Genomic DNA, 22,716 nt, shown 5'->3' on the forward strand with positions numbered 1-22,716 from the left:
ATACAGTGTGTGCTGTTCCAAAGGCAGAAACATACATTTTATGGTGGTATTAAATTAGATAGGACTTTTCAATGAAGAAATTTATTTTATAAAAAAATTCTTCACATTGTTATTTACACACATGTAGTAAACATTACTAATGTGAATGGAGTTAGCCTTTGAATCTTACAGGGTGTAAGGAAATATCTATTTGAAGAATCTTTATATTACTAGAGTTGTTTTCCTTGAAAATAAACATGAACCAACTAAAGCATCCATGTACTTGAAGCCAACATTTGAGTTATAGACATATTCAACTCTCTAGGTAGTTCTTGCTTTTAACTAATTCTTGCTTTTACACTTTCAGTTAAAGGTATGAGCTTGTGTTTGAAAAAGCAGTACCCACACCCCATTTGTGTGTCTTATCTAGACTGGCCTATACATGATATTGACAATATAGATGAGATGTTTCTTGCACTTAGATGACATTTCATGGACATTTTGTTGTTACTCAAGTTTCCAACTTGTTTTTTGGTTACTCATCCTATGTAGAACCTACCTTTTGTATATAATTGAATATCATACCTCCTATTTTTTATGAACACAAGATATAACAAACATTTGCTCAATTATTCTTTCTGACCTTGGAAGTAATTAATTTAAAACATAGGTTATAGATAATGTTTTATAACTCAGGAAAATACTTACCTCTCCACAAGATTTGGAACTTGATTAAAGAGAAAATCATGGCTTGAGTTTATTTTAGATAATGTGTAAACAGGAAACCATGAATAATGAGAGTCAACTGTACTTTAATGCTGTTCGTTTGTTGTTACTGTAACTGTTTTTTAAAATCATCATAAAAATGAAACAGATATTGATTTGTTTTTCACTCTAATCAATAAAATATTTGCATCCCTTCAAACTGAAATATTAGTTTCCTAACAGTGTTTGCATCTAATGATATCTGAATTCAACTTACTGTAGGTTTTAAGGTTAGAAGTAATGTCGGATCAATCAATGATATTTGTCAGTAATCATACATAATTATGTAATATATTCTCACCCCTATTTTCAAGTTAGTCTATGAGATATCTAAACCTTGGATTTTTTTGGTAAAATTATATATTTATTGGTATTGGACAATCTACAATTTGAAAAATGTTAATTAATGTTTATATTTTATGTAGATCTCAAGATTAGTTATTGGTTTGTTTAAAATATAGCTGTCTGATGCTATAAGCACATAAGGAGGACCTGAGTGTCAATATGGATGTATAGGAGCATAATCTGTTGATTTATGACCCTTGAGGGACATCAGCCAGTTGAAGGGTTCTAGCTGTAAAATTCCTAACAATTAACTATGGGCAAGAGAATGAAATGAAATCTAGCTCTAATTACAACTCTTTCATGGCATTGCAGCAGAATGTCATATGGCTCCTAAAAATTATTATCCAGGATTCTTAAATACATTTAGTTTACGTGATGATGAAACTTTGACTCATTCGTGATGAATCTCATATATATAAAAATAATTACATAGACAAAATTTAAAACAAAGTATGGAGACTGCTCACATGGTTCAAATTTGGTGGTAGTGGTCAGTGGAAAGATGATTTTTAAATAATAATGTAAAGTTAATTTTTAATCTGTATAGTAATTTTCTTATAAAATCAATACCATTTTCATCTATTTTCCATGATTACAATAGCCAATTGAGCATGATTACAAATTTTCATGTGCACTTGCATATTCAATGATGTTCATTCTTATATGGCTTATCCTTTGTCTTCTAGATGTTTGATAAATCTGTGAACTGTGGCAAATATTAAAAAAAAACCAAAAAACCTATATTTCCTGGTGAAAATCACATTTTTATTGGGTGAGGGAAAACCACATTTTTACATGGGCCTATGTACCAATATCTGTATTTATTTATGCTAAAATATATTAAAAATAGACTTTTTATATTTTTAGTACAAAAATGTTCTATAGATCCCTAAACATGTTCAGAAAAATAGTTATATGTTATATTTAAAAAATTGGATAATCTGAAAAGAAAGAAAAAAAGAAAAAAAATTGGATAATCTGATGTGAACTTGTTAAAAAGAGGAATCTTAGAATGTCTATACCTTAAATTTTCCTAAGAAAAACAATGTGGAATTTAAATAATAAATTAAAAATTAGCCAAGAAATAAAAGTGAATATGCTACTTGCACAAAACATTAAATCTTTATTATTACCAATTAACTCTCAATTTCCAAATGCATTAATGAACTCCTCATGGTACCTAGTATGTACTTCAAAAGAACTTTTGTATTCATTATTTGGTCATGAGCATGAACAAGCTTATTGAAGTTATTACTCTGTAATACCTTAATGACATGAAAAAAAAAAAGAATCAGAATAATACTTATTAACACTTTGACACATTGCCAGAGTAGCTAATTTACACCCAGGGAGTAATTTACAAATGGCGAGCATCTGGATGGCTACATATTAAGCTCCCTCAGGTGGATGCTTTCATGCCTGGTATTACTTGGAAACACTTTTAAAGACATGACACCTGCTCTATAACAGTTTGCAAAACTAAGGACAAACACATGCTGATTGATATATTCAATGTTATAATAAAGCACAAATAAATTAGAAAGGCTGGCAATCTCAAATTAGGATAGAAAGATACCGCAGAAAGCAACTGTATTTTTATATTAACATTTTAGTTGTATTTATATAATACATGTATATATATAAATGTATTTATATGTATGCATCTGTGTTATGTATATATATGTATAGATATAAATGTATTTGTATGTATATAGGTATATATGTATAAATGTATTTATATGTATACCTTTATATGTATATCTAAATATATTTATATGTATACATCTGAATATGTTCTACTATAAAGTCTTATTTTTTCCCCAAAGAATGATTGCACTCTCCATTACAAGCTAAAAATAATTGAACAAAGGAGGAATTGTGAGATGTGCATAAGAGTACTTCTTGGCTCTAGAGACAGGTTTTTCTTTAAGATTTTGTGTCTGACATAAAAATGAACCTCAAGCCTGTAATGAAATGAGATTATCCAAATTTCCTACCTACTGGCCATAATTTCCTGTATGTGTCATAGGCCCCTCAAAACAGCTATCAAAACACGTATAGTGGTATAGTCCCCAAATTAATCTTCTTATATATATGCATTTATCCAGTAATGTATCTAATTACATTTTACATACATCTCTCCAATACAGAAAGTTATTTTCTTCTTCTTTTCCTTTCCTTTCCTCACATTCAGTTGATCCTAAAATGTAACTTCAATCCTGGTTATGTAAAAGAATTAAACAATTTGTTTTTCTTTCTTACAAAGACCTTTATTATCTGGCTCTTGCAAAACTATAGTCTCATCATTATGTCATTTCCCATTCCTCCATGATAGGCTTCTTGTGAGCCCCTGAATTTGCCATTTTTCTTATCTTTGCATATTACTGTTCACTCTCTTTGCACAAGCTAATTGCATTTCCATAGTCTAAACCCTTGTTTTTCCTTTAAAACATTATTTAAATACTTTCTTTTCTGCAAAACCCTCCTTGATACCACCAAGTTCAATTTGTTGCACATTTTCTAGGCTCTCTTTAACACTTAATGTATTGTTTAGTAAGGATATATTATTTTAAATATCAAATATTTTCCTGAATATTTATCTTATTTATTATCTTGTATATTCCTTCAAGCAAGTTAACTGCCTGTTTATTTCTAAGATACCCAAATCCTGCATTTTTATAAGTTTTTTATAAAATATTTGTTTGAATTAGGTATATTTTGAATCAAAAGTAGAGGATTCAACCTTGGTGTAAAAATGAACATATTAAATAGGATAGTTCAGCCCATTTTTTGGAAGCCACTGCCCAACTACTAAGCCTATTTCACATCATCTAAAATTTTACTATGGCAGTTTAATACTATGAGATGTCAATTTTCCATGTTGGTCTGGTAGGCTGCACTGTGGTTACAGAAATACCATATATACCCCCAAATTGTAGTGAGTTAGCACCACAAAAGAATATTTCTTGCTCAGATAAAGTTTGACATGGGTCTGCTGAGAGTCTCCTGTGATTCAGGGTTTAGGCTTTCTCCATTTTGATGCTATTAACTCAGTATTTGACTTTACAGATCTCAGTGACAAGATTATTATCCAATTTTATACATGGAAAAAGACAGAGATATTATAGCTTGCCTTTGACCATTTATTAATAAGTGGGAGCCCAGGAAGTTTAGCTTCCATTCAGATGTTTAGCTACTATGTTATACTCCCAACCAAGATAATAATTTTAAAGGTTTTGTATTTCCTGGCACATGGTAGGCTCTCAATAACTCTTATTTCTTCTCATTTTATCTACCAGACTGAAAGACCTTTGAATACAAATGTTTTTCTTATTAGTCTTTTTTTTTTTTCAGGACTTAGCATAAGAACTGGCAAATAATAGGCCAACAATAAAATGCTTTGATGATATTGTCAAGGGAGAGCTATGGTATGCTAAATAAAGGGAGAGGTATAATTTTTTAATCTTTCTTATGCATAGATTTCCTGATGTTAAAATACACATTAAAACTATTACTTTATATAGATTGAGCATAGTATATTTCATTCCAAATAATTTTAATATATTTTTAAACAGTAAATTTACTTGATTTTAAACTCAATACATTTTTGTGATTAGTAAAGTAGTCTCATATTTGAAGTCTGAAATTGTATTTTATTTTATTTTATTTTATTTATTATTTTTTTTTTTTGTCTTGTCTTTTTAGGGCCAAACCTGTGGCATATGGAAATTCCCAGGCTCGGCGTCTAATCAGAGCTGTAGCTGCCAGCCTACACCACAGCCACAGCAATGCTAGATTGGAGCCACGTCTGGACCTGCACCACAGCTCATGGCAACACTGGATCTTTAACCCAATGAGTGAGAACAGGGATCGAACCTACCACCTCATGGTTCCTAGTTGTCTTTGTTTCCACTGTGCCATGACGGGAACTCTGAAGTCTGAAATTTTAACTGGGGGAAAGCTATAACATGTCTACACTTTGCTATGGAGGACTCAAAGAGCATTATAATTAGAAAAACACTTTTAGAAGGCTGAAGATTAAATTAACATGAAAACACACATATGCACACACACACAGATACACACACACACACAATTCTTAAGTGTAACTTAAAATGGCTTAATTCTGCCCCAAATTAATGGTGTAAGAAATGCCAACCAATTCAGCTACATGGCACACCAGAAATGTCTGGGCTCTATATCTAATAATACAAAGTTTTAGTTATATAAATTCTGCTTAATTTGTGTAGCATTGAAGAAAAGATAATGTTTCCAATTAGATTTTTTGTAGTTACTTTTGTCTCTGTATAATTGCTTAAACTTAATGAATATGTGAACAAATTAAAAGTTAACACCTTGGACTTTTAAAGTTTTGTCTTAGACTCTAGATTTTTTTTTCTTATCCGGAAACATAAAGAAACTTATAAATTCATGATATAGTTGTTGTGTGGGTTAATGAAACGCCATATAAGTCATAGGACATATTCTTGACATGTATTTATTAGTAAGTAAAAAGTAGTTATTTTTATTATTATATGATAAGTTATTCCTTGCATCAATTATTTTTGGGTAATATAATTTTTATTTAATCTTTTCTTTACTAATACAATTCAGCCGATCTTTGCTCTTAAAATAAATAATAGGAGTTCCCATCATGGCTCAGTGGTTAACGAACCTGACCAGTATCCATGAGGACGTGGGTTTGATCCCTGGCCTTGCTCAGTGGGTTAAGGATCCAGCGTAGGTCACAGACACAGATCAGATCCCACGTTGTTGTGGCTATGGTGTAGGCTGGCAGCTAAGGCTCCAATTAGACACCTAGCTTTGGAACCTCCATGTGCCGTGGGTGTGGCCCTAAAAAGACAAAAGACAAAAAAATAAATAAATAAAAATAAAAGCAACAATAAAACAAAGACGGTGGTTCTTTTTTTTTTTTTTTCATAGCACCACCTATAACTTTTTTCTTATGCCTTTTGCTTTGTGGCTTAATTAGAAGGTTAACTATAAAAGACAAGTAGAGGAGACATGAGACTAAAATAAAAAAGTGAGCTGAAGAAGTTTTATATCTTCACTGCTGTAGATGCATTTAACATTTACTTGTTATTTTCATCTTGTAGAAGATATTAAATTTTTCTTATATACATATAATATTTTGTGTTACATTATATATTTTAATAATTTATAGGAAATTATGCATTCAAGTAACATAGATTTTAACTAATAGTATTTTAGAGTTCCTGCTGCGGTACAATGGGTTAAGAATGCGACTGCAGCTGCTTTGGTTGCTGCTGAGGTGGGAGTTGGATCCCTGGTCTGGCTCAGTGGGTTAAAGGACCAATGTTGCTGCAGCTGAGGGATAGGTTGCATCTGAGTCTTGGATCCAACCCCTGGCCCAGGAACTTCCACATGCTGTGGGTTCAGGTATAATTTTTTTTAATTTTAAAAAATAGAAGTACTTTGATGTTTATTGGGCTTATTTTCAATTTATCTATTTAGATCATTAGTGTATGTATGTATATATACATACATGAAGATACAGTCACTTTTGTTGGTTATGGAAGATAATCAAATACCTTCAATTAATTCATTAATAATTTGAACATACAATGAATTACATGTGATAATTTTCAAAATTAAACTACATTTTCATTAGTTTCCAATTTTAATTAATTTTCTCAAAATTTTGTGCCTGAAAAATAAATTTTACTTACTGTGTATACAGCATATAGGTGCATATATATATATATAGAGAGAGAGAGAGAAAATTAATTAAAATTGGAAACTAATGAAAATGTAGTTTAATTTTGAAAGTTATCACATGTAATTCATTGTATGTTCAAATTATTAATGAATTAATTGAAGGTATTTGATTATCTTCCATAACCAACAAAAGTGACTGTATCTTCATGGCCTGAGGCTACATGAACAAGATTCACAATTCTTTCAGACACTGTAAAGAATTTAACATATACACTCAAAACAGAAAGAAGAAAAGGCACTAAAATAAAAATTCACGTTGGATTCTATTTAATTTTTTTTCTTTTTATTTTTAAGCATGAAATTTCAGGCCTGTGTTGTAATTTTTTTATAATTTTCTTAATTGGTGACTAAATGTAGCTTGCCAGGTATGCAGTTTACTATGTAGAAAAATATCATAGGGAAAAGAAAGTTATAGAATTATAGGCAAAATATTATTTTTCAATTCAATGTTGAAATACAGTTTTTAGAATTAACTTACTGCAAGCAGTAAGAGAAAATAACCCATACATTTAAAATTATCTTAAATTCTAATTTCAAATGAATATGTATCAAAATAATAAGCAACTATGTGATCTGTTCAATACTAATGAACTGGATTTGCCCTATGTGAAGTTTACCTGCAATTATATAGATCAGTGAGTTAATATACAAAAGACTAGAATTCAGAAATATTAATAGAACTTCAGGATCTTTATCTCCTTTTCAGTATACTTATTATGTAAATTTATGGGCCTAATTGAAAAATAAACTACTTTATGGTGAGATGACATCTAAGAGACATCTAAGAGCCTGGCTCCTGGATTGGAAGAATTTTGACCTTTCAGTAGCCCCAAAGAAAAAAAGTCATTTTAATTTGGTATTTCATCATGAAAACTTGCCTTTTTGTAGATTTGGCTCCAATAAGATTTCGGAGACTGAGGCTCCCTTGCCAAAAAGAAATAGAATTAATATCCTACTCTGGTTTTATAATCAAAGTAAAGGAGTCATACCTTTGGCCTCACACCATGGAAAACTATTTAATATTGTCTTATACCTGTTTGAGAGATGTAATAATAGCAATGATGCCAAGGGATCCACTCAACCATTAAAAGACCAATGAGCACAGCAATAAGAAAGATAATAAAAAGAGTTTCATGGATAAAGAAGAATTTATTGGTTTTCTAGGTTGGAATCTGGGCCAGAAATGAAAACACTAAAGACTAGCTAGGGGCAGCAAGTGTGATTTAATATATTCCTGGCAGAACACATAAGAGAATACTCAGATGCAATTACAGGAGACATCACCTCTTATGAATTACAATTTGCAGAATCCATTTGTAAAGCACTATAGAGAATATCTCTTCCTCATAAAAATGTTTCTGTTTCCACTGTCATAAAGAACAAGTAAATTTTAAGTCAAGATTAGGAATCATAAAAAAATAACTTTGGATGGCAAGACAATTTTTGAAACTTCAAATTCTGTTCAAATTATTTATTTTTCATTTGGAGAAGAATGGAGGGATGAGTGTAAAAAAATTATTTTTTCCTAAGAAATTAGTAGTAGTTCTTCCATCAAAGACTTGGACAATTTATTCAATAGCGTATTTGAAATATTTCAAAATTCAATATGCTACAAGCTAATTCGCTAATTAATTAACTAAACTCAAGTCTGAGTCTATCCATGCAGAGCAAAGGGAAGATTGTAGGCAAAATGAATTTTTATTTTTTGGTTAAAATTAAGTACTTTCACCTAACTAGATTATTGAGTGTACACTACGTCTATATTGAATAGTTCAGCTCTTTATTATTATTTTTTTTTAAAGAGGAAAACTAGTCAAGCTGTTATGGACATGATGGTGCTCTAAAACATACTCAACACTTGGAAGAGGGAGTGCCTATCCCATTGTCACTCAGCAGTAATGAACCTTACTAGTATCCATGAGGATGTGGGTTCGATCCCCGGCCTTGCTCAGTAGGTTAAGAATCTGGCATTGTTGCGAGTTGCAATGTAGGTCACAGACATGGCTAGAATCTGGCATTTTGGTGGCTGTGGTGTAGGTCAGCAGCTATAACTCCGATTCTACCCCTAGCTTGGGAACTTCCATATGCCACAGGTGCCACCCTAAAAAGAAAAAATAAATAAAAAATAAAAGGGGGTGTCTACTGGCATCCCATATAACTCTAATTACCTCCTAAGTCTCCATCTCCAAATACCATCCCATTGTAGGTGAGTTGTAGGACTTTAGTACATGAATTTTGGTGAAACATATATAGTCAGTCCATAACAGTGTAATTGCATCTCTATGAGCTAACAGAATATTGAAAAAAGAGTAATTTATCTAATCTTTTATTTGCCCACTTGCTAGTAAGAGACATTGAAACAAACCATAAGTTAACATATAGAATTTTGTACCATAGCTCATCTGTAATGGATATATCAGGGAGAGGCAAGCTGGGGGATGAGTGGGATTTTCTCAGAGGAAGAAATTCCAGTTGATTGGCTCCACTATAAAAATATGTATTTTTAAGTAGCAAATTGACTTCCTAGAACAACATATTAGACATTGTTAACAATAATTTCCCAGCATTAAAAACATATTTTCTTTAGTGGAGAATGAAAGTGTACTTTTACTAGTACTGATAACATTTTCTTTAATTAAAATAATCTCATCAGCAAATCCTATGAATATATTCCTTAAAATAGGAATAAACCATAATTGTGAAAAATATAAAGCCAGTTTTGTTTTGAGCAGAAAAAAATATAAACCTATTACATAATTAGTATATTATTAGCAATAATTCAGATTTTTGTCTGATCATTAGAAAGGCATTTGCTTTTAAGCATTTATATAACAGATGCTTTAACTTTAGAACAGCACTGACCAAAAGAAAAGTAATGGAACCACTTATATAATTTAAAATATTCTAAATACCGTATATTTGACAGTTTAATAACATATTTTAATGTATTTTATTTAAATAAATATTTCTAAAATATTGCTTCATCATGAAATCAAAGATTACTGAGAATTTTTTATATTGTCTTCAAAATAGTGTTTATTTTATATTTATAGCACATTTCAGTCAGACTAGCCACATTTCAAATGCTTATAGCCATATTTGACTAGTGCTTCAGGATCGTGGGGAACATCAAGATTATTAGAAATAGAATAAAAACTGTGGGAAACAAACAAATTTAGAATTAGCTATTGGAGTAAGATCAAAAGGCTTTGATATAAAGTATAAATTTCCTGATTGAGCAAAGCTCTGTTAATGTGAGAAATGAGTAATAAAAGACAAAAATTTTTCTTTATTACAAATAAGCACTGAGGAATGAAAAAATATGTCCCAACAAAGAAAGATAGTGTGGTATTTCATCATAGCATATTTTTTTAGTTCCACTGATAATCAGACTGTGTATTTCTTTCAATAATTTAATGGTAAGGTAAATTACCCTCCATATGTAAATCCCAAGAAGCATACTAACTGACAGTAATTTTCCAGAGACTCCATTGCACATTTTTTGGTACTGGCTGGTCCCCAGCTCCTAGGCAAAAGCTGAATAAATGTGCTAACCAGTTGTCTGTAAAAGTTTATTTGCCTTGCTGCTTTGTAAAATTCTTTGTTACAGGATATCATTTCCATAACCAAAAGATACTGCATTGAGAGGCCATAAATAGGAAAGGGTCATCTTGAATTTGGACCAAAAACAAGTATTCTTGGCTAATCCCATTACAGATTAAATATAACTAGAGAAATTTTAAATGAATGATAAAAACACTTGCAGAACTTTAACAGCAAAAAAACAGACATAGTATAATGCAAATATAATAATATATATAATAAGTTGTCAAAATATTTAACTGCTGTAATACAATCCTTGTTGGATAACATTTCCATTGTTTTATTCATAGAATGTCTCATCCTTGTTACAATATTTTTCTTACCTTACATTTTCAAAGCGCATCTAACTCACAATTCAAACGGTTCTAATCTGGTTATATGCCAAGAGTTAGAAGCTGTCACTATCAGTAAAGATAGAATATTGCTCAAGTCAGTGTCCATTTTTATGGTGATAGAAAAAAAAATCTAGATGGAAGTGATAAAATTAATGGACCATCAAAGATTATTTACAAAGGAAGTAAATCTACTAAGAGATGTTAAATACATAATTTTAAAGAACACCTAAGATAGGAAAGTCTTGGAGACAAATATAAAGAAAAATAATCAACACTTTGAATTAATTTCACAATAAGTTATGAACCTAAAGGATGGAACTATAATTAATATATTAGTGCATATGTATCCATGATTTATTTTTGTATTAGATTTATTCCATAAAAAAGATTTCTACTTTTTTGTGCAATATTTCAACTCTGTAACAGAGACATATGTCTCTGTTATTCAATTAAAAAAAAAAACTGTACCAAAGCAAATCTCTAAACCTATTTTATAATTCAGACTGAACATATCTCCTCCTCTCTGCATAGATTTATTCAATTTGTGTACTTATATATTGAATCAAAAAAGGTTTGGTTGATTAAAACCACCACAATAGTAAAGCCTTACCGCTGATTTCAGGGCATCAATAATTTAGGGTTTGTGGATGTGGACTAGAAGAATAATATGAATTTTGTTGTTGTTTCTTTGTAGCAGTGGTTTAGAACAGAAGTAATTTGAACATGATTTTCAAAAGTTATTCCTCAGATAATTTAAGGCATTTCTTTTCTATATATCTTCCCCGAAATTACCTAAGGTTGTTTTTTTCCTTATAATATATGTAATCCTAAGCCAAATAAAGAATATTTTGATTTTTGTTAAAGCAGAATAAACCTTGAAACACATCAATTTTTATAACTTTTATAAACACTGCACTTCTATAAGAATTGTATTAATGTTATCAGTTATATTTTAATATTAATATTTCATTAGTTAAATGTGCAATTCAAACGGCATATAAATAAAATGAATAATTGATATTCTAATAAAGTAAATTCATATATTTTCAAAGATCAGTGGAATTCTTATAATTTGACCATGATTTGTTTCTCAAATTTCATGTGACTTTGTTGAAGATTTAATAACCTTTGACATATATTGCAGTTTCAACAAAGTAAATGAGGCTATTATGTAAGTGAAAGAAATGTTATAGATTCTCAAATCTAACTACCTGTCAGAATCTACTGATGTGCTCTTTAAAATTATTGTAGCTGAAATCAAATTTAGGAATAAGACTTTCTAGATATTGTATCAAGAAACTGTATTTTTATAAATGATGTCTGCATTTTTGTCTGCTGTTTGCCAAATGACTGGTGTTTGTGACCCATGGTAAATACTAAGGAATTGAAGAAAAAGAAGTGTATAAATTTAGGCCAGGAGGAATTCCTGTCATGGCATAGAGGAAACAAATCCAACTAGGAACAATGAGGTTGCAGGTTCGTTCCCTGGCCATGCTCAGTGGGTTGCCATGAGCTGTGGTGTAGATCAGAGATGCGACTTGGATCTTGCATTGCTGTGGCTGTGGTGTAGGCTGACAGCTGTAGCTCTGATTCGACCCCTAGCCTGGAAACTTCCATATGCCGTGGGTGCAGCCCTAAAAAATATTAAAAAAATAAAAAATTAAATTTAGGCCATGAGCTATATTGCTAATACCATAATTTTTCACATTACACAATTATTGTGGTTTTTGAAATACTTAAACATATTAAGCATATGGTCATAGAATTTTTAAATTATAATATTTTGATAAATTGAATATTTAAAATGAGCTAATCCTATGGTCATTCTCAAGCCAACAACCAAAAAAAAGAATCATAGGTGTAGTTAACTGAAAATGATCATGGAAAAGCTAAGTCCCACTAAACCCCAACATATTTATTTACTCAGTATCCAGTGAAAAACTTGAAGCCCAGAGAAGCTAAATGGCATGTCTTCAGTTCCATGGCAAAATGTAGTCTTTAAAAATATTATTTATTATTTATCTTGGTTCAGTGGTTAACGAATCCGACTAAGAACGATGAGGTTGCAGGTTCGATCTCCGGCCTCGCTCAGTGGGTTAAGGATCCAGCATTGCCATGAGCTGTAGTGTGGTCCACATTGCAGTGAGCTGTGGTGTAGGTGGCAGAGGTGGCTTGGATCCGCGTTGCCGTGGCTATGGCGTAGGCCGGCGGCTACAGCTCTGATTAGACCCCTGGGAACCCCCATGTGCTGCAGGTGTGGCCCTGGAAAAAAAAGACAAAGAGACAAAAAAAATAATTTAAATAAAAATGAAATATTATTAAGATACAATTGATTTACATGTTGTGCCAGTTTCTGCTCTATAGCAAAGTGACTTGGTCATGCATACATATACATTTTTTTAATGTTATTTTCCGTTATGGTCTATCTCAGATTGGATATAGTTCCCTGTGATAAACAATAGGACCTTATTTATTATCCATTTTAAATATAATACTTCAGATTTACTAACCTCAAACTCCCCGTCACTCCCCCTCCACCTTTGACAACCATGAGTCTGTCCTGTGAGTCTGCTCTATTTTGTAGATAGGTTCATTTGTGTCATATTTTAGATTCCACATATAAATGATATTATATTGTATTTGTCTTTCTCTTTCTGAATTACCTAATTTAGTATGATAATCTCTAGTCACATCCATGTTGCAGCAAATACCATCAATTTGTTCTTTTTATGGCTGAGTAGGATTCCATTGTGTGTATATACATATACCACATCTTCTTAATCCATTCATCTGCCAATGGACATTTAGGTTATTTCCATATCTTGGCTATTATGAATAGTGTTGCTATGAACATAAGGGTGAACATATAATTTTGAATTATAGTTCTGCCCTGATATATACCCAGTAATAGGATTGCTAGATCATATGGTAGTTCTATTTTTAATTTTCTGAGGAGCATCATACTATTTTCCATAGTGGTTATACTAATTTACCTATACGTCAATAATGTAGGAGGATTCCCTTTTCTCCACATCCTCTCCAGCATTAGTTAGGCAAAATGTAGTCTTAAAATTGGGTGGTGATATATACATACATACATATATACATACATACATACATACATATATATATGTATGTATGTATATATACAAATGATAAAATTCTAATAATAAATATACTTATTTCTTAAAGCTATAAGCCAGTTTAAGACAACTTTGTTATTTAATTTGATATATTTGCCCTGGAGTTAATTTTTTACAAGTTCCATAAAAGTTTTTCTTCTGTCCCACCCATGATGTGCAATATTCATATTTTAATCATAACCAAAGGTTTAATCACTTTTTAAATTTAATTGTTCCTTAGAGCACCTCCCTGTTGCTCACATTCCAGTTCCCCTCTACATATACACAGGAACAAATTTAGTTATGCCACCATTTAATTATAATACCCTAACATAAACACTTTTTTCATTTACGAATATTACCCCATAGTCTAGTCCATGATGTGGCAGGTTCTTAATGACTGTGCAGTAACTTAAATTAATAAAATAAAATTCATATTCATATTCAGAGTGCCTCTGATTTTCATCTATAAATTGACTAAAGTATTTCACCTATTAAAAAGTACTTATCTTTCTTTATGCAATAGCTTTATCTTCATTTTTAAGCAAAACTTGCCACATATTCTTGCATGTGTGGAATAAACAAGATGCAAGAAAATTCAGCGAACAAGTTAACATGATGATTCAGCAAAAGAACTGGTTTAAAACTTAAATCTTGTAATGACTACATGATTAATCTTATAAAATTTGTACAGTGTAAAAATTAATAAATTACATTTATTCAACTTCTAGATTTTTCCCTTTTTTGGTATTTTTTATTATAGTTGATTTATAATGTTTCTTCCATTTTTGTTGCACAGCAAGGTTACCTGGGCATAAATAGTTTCCTGTGCTGTACAGTAGGACCCCAGTACCCATCCATTCCAAAGGTAACAATTTGCATCCACAAACACCAAACTCTCCATCCATTGCACTCCCCTCCCCTCATCCCTAGCAACCACAAGTCTGCTCTCCTTGGCAGTGATCTGTTTCTGTTTTGTAGATAGGGTCATCTCTGCCATATTTGAAATTCCACAAATAAGTGATATGTGGCACTTGTCTTTCTCTTTCTGAATTACTTCATTTAGTCCGAGAATCTCTAGTTCTATACATGTTGCTGCAAATGGCATAATTTTATTTCTTTTTATGGCTGAGTAGTATTCCGTACATATATGTACCACATCTTCTTAATCTGTTCATCTGTCGATAGACATTTAGGTTGTTTCCATGTCTTGGCTATTGTGCATAGTGCTGAAATGAACATAGAGGTGCATGTATCATTTTGAATGAATGTTTTATCTAGATATATGCCCAGGAGTGGGATTGCTAGATCATATGGTCATTCTATATTTAGTTTTCTGAGGTACCTCCATACTGTTTTCCATAGTGGTCATACCAATTTACATTCCCACCAACAGTGAAGGAGGGTACCCTTTTCTCCACACCCTCTCCAGCATTTGTTATTTGTTGACTTGTTAATCATGGCCATTCTGACAGGTGTGGGGTGATACTTCATTGTAGTTTTGATTTGCGTTTCTCTAAGAATTAGTGATACTGAGCATTTTTTCATGTGCCTGTTGGCCATCTGTATGTATTCTTGGGAGAAATATCTATTTAAGTCCTCTGCCTGTTTTTCTTTTTTCTTTCTTTCTTTTTTTTTTTTTTTGGTCTTTTTAGCGTATATGAAACTTGCAGCATATGAAAATTTCCAGGCTAGGGGTGGAATCAAAGCTGCAGCTGCCAGACTATACCACAGCCACAGCAACATGGGATCTCAGCTACATCTGTGACCTACACCATAGCTCACAATAGTGCCAGATCCTTAACCCACTGAGTGAGGCAAGGGATAGAACCCATGTCCTCATGGATACTAGTTGGGTTTGTTACTACTCCCCATTTTTCATTTGGGTTGTTTGTTTTTTATTGTTGAGCTGTGTGATTTGTTTATATATTTTGGAGATTAGGCCCTTGTTAGTTGCATTGTTGGCAAAGATTTTCTCCATTCTGTGGGGTTTTTTTAAATTGTTTCCTTTGATGCACAAAAGCTTTTAATTAGGTGGCATTGATTTGTTTTTGTTTTTATTGACCTTATTCTATGTAGTATATCAAACAAGATGTTTCTATGATTTATGTCAAAGAGTGTTCTGTGTTTTCCTACAGGAGTTTTATAGTATCTGGCCTTATATTTAGGTCTTTAATCCATTTTGAGTTTACTATTGTGTATGGTGTTACTGAGTGTCCTAATTTCATTCTTTTGCATGTAGCTGTCCAGTTGTCCCAGCACTGCTTATCGAAGAGACTATCTTTCTTCCACTGTATGTTCTTGCCTCCTTTATTATATATTAGTTGACCATTGGTGCTTGGGTTTTGCTCTGGATCAAAGCAATCCATATATCAGAGTGAAAGCCCATATGCTTTTTCCATTGTAAACAGACTTTATTGGTGGGTTTTATATACTGTTTTTTCCTAACACATGAGTAAATGGACTTTGTAACAGATATTCTAAATGTATCCACATGGGTCCTATTTTGTAGAAAACAACAACATGATACTGTAGTTCTAAATATTGGAGGAAGAATTGAAGATGTTGGAACATTAATCAAGTAAGAGATGATGCCAAGGCATAGATGTAAATTTTGTTAGGTATAACAATGGCATTGTAGTTATGTAAGACTGTATTGATATTCTTTAGAGATTATTTTGAAATATTATGGGGTAGGAGTTCCCATCAGGGCCCAGCAGAAACAAATCTGACTCATATCCATGAGGATGTATGTTTGATTCCTAGCCTTGCTCAGTGTGTTGCTGTGAGCTGTGGTGTAGGTCACAGATGCACCTTGCATCTGGCATTGCTATGGCTGTGATGTAGGCCAGCAGCTACAGCTCCAATTCGACCCCTAGCCTGGAAACCTCCATATGCCAGGGGTATGCCCCAAAAAGACAAAAAAAAATATTATGGGGTAAAATAATACAATGCTTGGGTACTGCTTTAAAATATGCTTAAGAATATAAATTTTAAAATAATTGTCACAAAATACTATTTGTTGAATCTATGTGATAAGCATATGCTGCATTATACTTTTGTAGATGCTTGGAATGTTTCATAAAAATGGTGGGAAGGCAGTATTTACCTCAGATGGAACTAAATAAGTTTTTAACTTTATTTTGTCAAGAAAACTAGCAATCTAATAATTTTATTTATTTTTCTTTATGACACTTGACTGACTGGGGTATCCAGAACCAGGTGGAGCTGATTAAACTGAATGAAAACTGGGAAAACTGACGTATATATATATATATTATTCATTTATTCATTGAACAAATATCTATTAAACATTCAGTTATATGCCAGGCAGAGTTTTAGTTACATCACAGTAGACAAAATTCTTTGCTGTAGTGGAGTTCACATTTTACATAGAGATTCTTTGCCTATCTATTTATCTTCCCCACAGTCAGTTCCTCCCAATATATCTCCTTTCTCTAGACCCATAACTTTTAGGTTCATGTTGGTAAATGCCCTTTCTATACTCATTACTAACTCATATTACCAATTTTAAAACAAGGACAGAAGTTGTTTAGAGTTAGTCTGTAATATTTCTTCCAAAATGTGAATCTTTAAAGAAAACTAGCATATTAAAATTTCATTGAATTCTAGTTCTGCTAATAAAATAATTAATATATCTTTCAAGTATGGCTATGTTTTTACCTTTCTTTGAGAACAAGAAAGTTCAATTATTTCATTCTATCTCTGTCTATAAGAGCTACATTTAAGGACATGAGTCTTAATAACAGTTGGTGGAAGATGTTAAAAGAAGGTCTTACATTTGCCTCTGAAGTGTGCCAAATACAAAATAAATTTAACACAATAAAAGAACATATCCATAGATTTTTTTAAAGTTTTTTTTAAAAAGCACTTCTTTCATTATTTTAATAACCAATATATATAATAATGTGCTATATATAATTTGGGCTGAATGACAACTTCATGTATCTGTTATATATGCTTTATAGATTATTTTTATATGAAACAAATATATATAATATTATCAATATTGATAAAAAATAACATTAAAATATGTGGATATATACATACCTTTATGAAAAATAAACTTTACTTTCTATTTAACCTTATATCAAAACACAAGAAAGCAACAATTGTACTAATAAAAACGTCTTTTTTTTCACTTTACACAGAAAAGTGAATTATTTAACAACTAAGATTAATTACATGAAAAAAAAAAAATGAAGCAAGTTCTGAGGTCAGTTTGATATTGGTATTTGTTATACCTGCATAAAGAAACAAAAGCTTCCCTGGAGATAGGCAATTGAAAATAATATTCCATATTGAAAACCATCCACCATACAAATATGTATGATACATAAACCTTACAATTAAGGAGCATAATAGTACAAAATAAATTTCCACTATCAGATACTCAATTCATTTAATGTTGAGTACTTTTTGCATTATTTCCTGTAGTTTCCATTTATTTACGCATAAGTTTTTTTCATAAGCATAAACTGATTCATTTGTTTCAAAGCTTAATGAAAATCTTCCCTAAAGAACATGACATATAGGAGCTCCCATTGTGGCTCAGTGGTTAATGAATCCGACTAGGAACTATGAGGTTGCGGGTTCAATCCCTGGCCTTGCTCAGTAGGTTAAGGATCCGGCATTGCCATGAGCTGTGGTGTAGATCATAGACATAGCTCAGATCTGGCAATGCTGTGGCTTTAGCATAGGCAGGTGGCTACAGCTCCAATCAGACCCCTAGCCTGGGAACCTCCATATGCCACGGGAGCAGCCCTAGAAAAGGCAAAAAGACAAAAAAAAAAAAAGAATATGACATATAAAAATGAATAAAATCACATGTATGAAATGTTTGCATTATTTTTGTATGTAATCATTTTAAAAAATACATCTAATATTTCTTGCTTGCTGGACTTGAGTAAGCAAAGTCTATGTTAACATTTTCCCTTGACAATAAATTTTGTCAAGTAAATATTCTAATATTATAATTTATATAAATTAAAACCTGTTGTGAATCATATTTGTTATACGTTTCTCCTTTGTTTTCAGACTGTCAAGAGTTCCATCTACTCATAGAATATGACTATTAGATAAAATTTGTTGTGTGGCATTCTGGCCTTCCCAATTTGGTATCTCCTGGACTGTGTCTCTGAGGGAGACATTTTTAAATCCCCCATTATGATGATGGTTTATTTAATGTTTTGTTTTGTTGTTTTTTTGTCTTTTCTAGGGCTGCACTCGCAGCATATGGAGGTTGCCAGGCTAGTAGTCTAATCGGAGCTGTAGCTGCCGACCTACACCACAGCCACAGCAACGCAGGATCTGAGCCACGTCTGCAACCTACACCACAGCTCATGGCAACGCCAGATCCTTAACCAACTGAGCAAGGCCAGGGATCAAACCCGCAACCTCATGGTTCCTAGTTGGATTTGTTAACCTCTGCACCACGACGGGAACTCTTTATTTAACTTTTTCAAATAAAATCTTCTCATTCTTGTTTCATATAATGTAAATATATTGTTGTGTTTATACTTATACATGATCACAATATGTTTCAGATGAACTATTATTGATGTAAATAGGACTGTACTTACCTACAAAATGACAGACATTTTGATAGTATAAACTTGGTAAGATAAACCTTTTTATATCTGCTTACATGCTGCTAGGAGACACACTTAAACATAGCTGGAGATTAATAACCTAATTTTTAAAAGTGATTAAAGACTTGAACTGAACATCACTAAACTGCAAAAATAGCACCTTTTCTATATGGGAGTAGGGGAATATAGAGGAGAAAATCAGCTACTCACATGGTGGTAGGTTGTTGCAAAGACTATTTCCACCATGAAGGGGAGCACTTTGTTCTCTCTGAAGTAAACTTGTCCTCAATATGGATTTATCTTCCCTATTCTCAATACTTCTGCAAAACCACCTTCTGTGGATTTAGAGAATGCTTTTTTACTGCCCTAATATTCCACACAACATAGTTTCTGAATAAGGAATACATTTTCAGTAAATGAAGTAGAGTTCATGATCATGGAAAATTCACTGCTTATATCAGTTATTTATGGCTATGTAACAAATTACTCCAAAACTTACAGATTTAAAACAGCATCTACACATTTTTCTGGAGGGCAGAAATTCGGGAGCAGCTAGTAGTTTGAGTTCAAGGTGTCTCAGGAGTATCTCTCATGAGTGGCTCTCTTGAGGATTTGCTTCCAAGATCACCCACATGAGTGTTGGAAGGAAGCTTCAGTTCTGTGCCATTTGGGACCCTCCTTTGGACTGCTTATAGCATGATTTCTCTCAGATCAAATGACAGGCCAACAGGAAGCCATAGACATTTATAAGCTAATCTCAGAAGTGATATACCATCAGTCATATAGTATTCTGTTGTTCACAGAACAACTCTGATCTAGTACAACATAAAGGGAACTATATGTGGCATAACACAAGGAAGCAGATTCATTGGGAGCCATCTTGAAAACTGACTACAATACTTATCTTACTTTATCCCATACCAGCTTGTAATCACTGGCCTTTAGAACAGTGTCAGGACCTTTAAAAAAGTTAATTATGGCCCCAGGTGGGTAATAATACATTGTGGGGCAAGAATAAGGGCCCTCTGGAATGCAGCACATGTTTCACATCAGGAAGCAGCATATTGTACCCTTGCTTGCATTGACAAAAATCATGGATCCTTGAATCAAGGAATGTTTTATCTCATTCTAACTTATGATCCACTAGTGAAATGTATGCTCCACAACTTTAGTCTCTGGTCTAAGTCTAAAAGTCTTAAGGACTGAGACCAGGAGGTCTTAGGTCCACAGGCAAGAGAAGATGGATGTCCCAGCTGAAAAAGGGAGAGAAAATTTACCCTTCCTCTGCTCATTTGTCCTATTTAGTCCCTCTAAGGACCAAGTAACTCCACAGTGGTGATGGCAGTTCTTTACTTAGTCTACTGACTCACATGCTAATCTCTTTCTGACCTACCCTCACAGACATACCCAGAAATGTTTTACCAGCTATCTGAGCATCCCTTTGATTACTCATGTTGACACATAAAATTAACCATCACATTAAGACTGGAATTGCACCATATAGAGCTTACAACTCTTGACTCCTTTAATTGTCGGAAAAAGTATAGTTACTAACTGGGCCACTTCCACATTGAATTAAGGTATTATTTGTTAGAAGTGAAAAATATGAATACAATTGTTAAGGCTACTCAAAATGGTCTTCTTTTATCTTCTTATTCTACCAAATACTTCTAAATAATGAATACAAATAACCTTAATTCTCATGAGCAATACCATGTAAATGTATAATTTTCACATTGTTAAAATATGACTTATTAGAATTAGGTTCTATAACTTGTTTAAGCCTTTTTCCATGGAAAGCCAAAAAGCTTTTTCTTATAGCATATTTAACAGTGTAAATATTGTAATATTTGAGAATAGTATGTATATTAGACTGTAAAAATATATACACTTAAAATTTAGTGACACAAGTCATGCAAATGTTCTTTATAAAGGGGAGGATTTCCTTCCTTTTGTAGAGAATGATATGGAAAGAGAAGGAGAAAAGATCTTTGAACTAACTAAACTATTTATAAGTGTAATAGTAGGACTACTGCTAATCATATTTAAAGTGAGAACAAAAAAAGTGACAATTTTGAATGCTTTCTGTTTTCTAGTGCTCTCTGTTTTCATACTTATGTAACAAAATAATGGTAGATTGTAGGCCTTATTATTCCTTCATTATACTGATACAGAAATTAAACCTTAGGAAGATTTTTTTAAATGTGTTGAAACCATATCTTAGTGAGTCCAGCATTCTAATATTGAATTTCTATACCTTCTTTTTTTTTTTCCTTTTGTCTCTTTGCCTTTTCTAGGGCCGCTCTCACGGCATATGGAGATTCCCAGGCTAGGGGTCTAATCGGAGCTGTAGCTGCCAGCCTGCGCCAGAGCCACAGCAATGTAGGATCTGAGCCACATCTGCGACCTACACCACAGCTCACGGCAACACCGGATCCTTAACCCACTGAGCAAGGCCAGGGATCGAACACGCAACCTCATGGTTCCTAGTCAGATTTGTTAACCACTGAGCCATGACAGGAACTCCTATACCTTCTTTTTAACAGTTTTTATTTATATAGAACTTTTTGGTTTACAAGTCACTTAATTGCTTGATCATCACAATATAATCTTGAGCAAACATGAGAAGTATAATTATTTTTATTTAATAGATGAGAAACTTTAGTCCAAAAGAAATATTATCCTCTTTTCCCCTCTGTGCTTTATTTTGATTAGTTTTTATTTTCTCTATCTTCAAATACACTGATCTTGTTTTTTCCACTGTCTAATCTTTTTTGATAGTGGATTTTTATCTCTAGGTGTCTCATATGTGATCTTTAAACCTTCCTTCTCTTTTTCACCCTCTCAGGTTCTCTACCTTCCTGAACATGTAGAACATAATTATAACAGCTAATTTAACACTCTTTTCTTGTATCTTCATCATTTATGTCATTGTTGGGTCTGTTTCTATTGACTGATTTTTCTCCTGGCTAGTGGTCATACTTTCCTGCTTTGTTGTATGACAAGTAATTTTAGTTTGGATAATATATACTGTGAATTTTACATTTTGGAGTACTGAATTTTGCATTCCTTGAATAGTATTGAATTATATTTCTTGCTTGCAGTTAAGTTACCCTGGATAAGTATAAGAAGACATTTCCGCCCTTGCAATTTTAGTATTCTACCCAGTGACCTACATATTATAAGATATTTCCA

At 32.4% G+C, this 22,716-nt stretch overlaps 1 protein-coding gene across 1 annotated transcript in view; it reads left to right on the top strand.

Annotated features, from left to right (window-relative positions):
• LOC146396057 (uncharacterized) overlaps positions 1-22,716 on the top strand; it is a 601,997-nt gene that overhangs the window by 463,972 nt on the left and 115,309 nt on the right. The gene's annotated exons all lie outside the window — the stretch shown is intronic.

This window comes from Sus scrofa, chromosome 15 (genome assembly GCF_054392235.1).
Source record: "Sus scrofa isolate SSC_HxYL_T2T_F1_AM1 chromosome 15, Sscrofa_HxYL_maternal_Yorkshire_Landrace_v2.0, whole genome shotgun sequence".
Lineage (NCBI taxonomy): Eukaryota > Metazoa > Chordata > Mammalia > Artiodactyla > Suidae > Sus > Sus scrofa.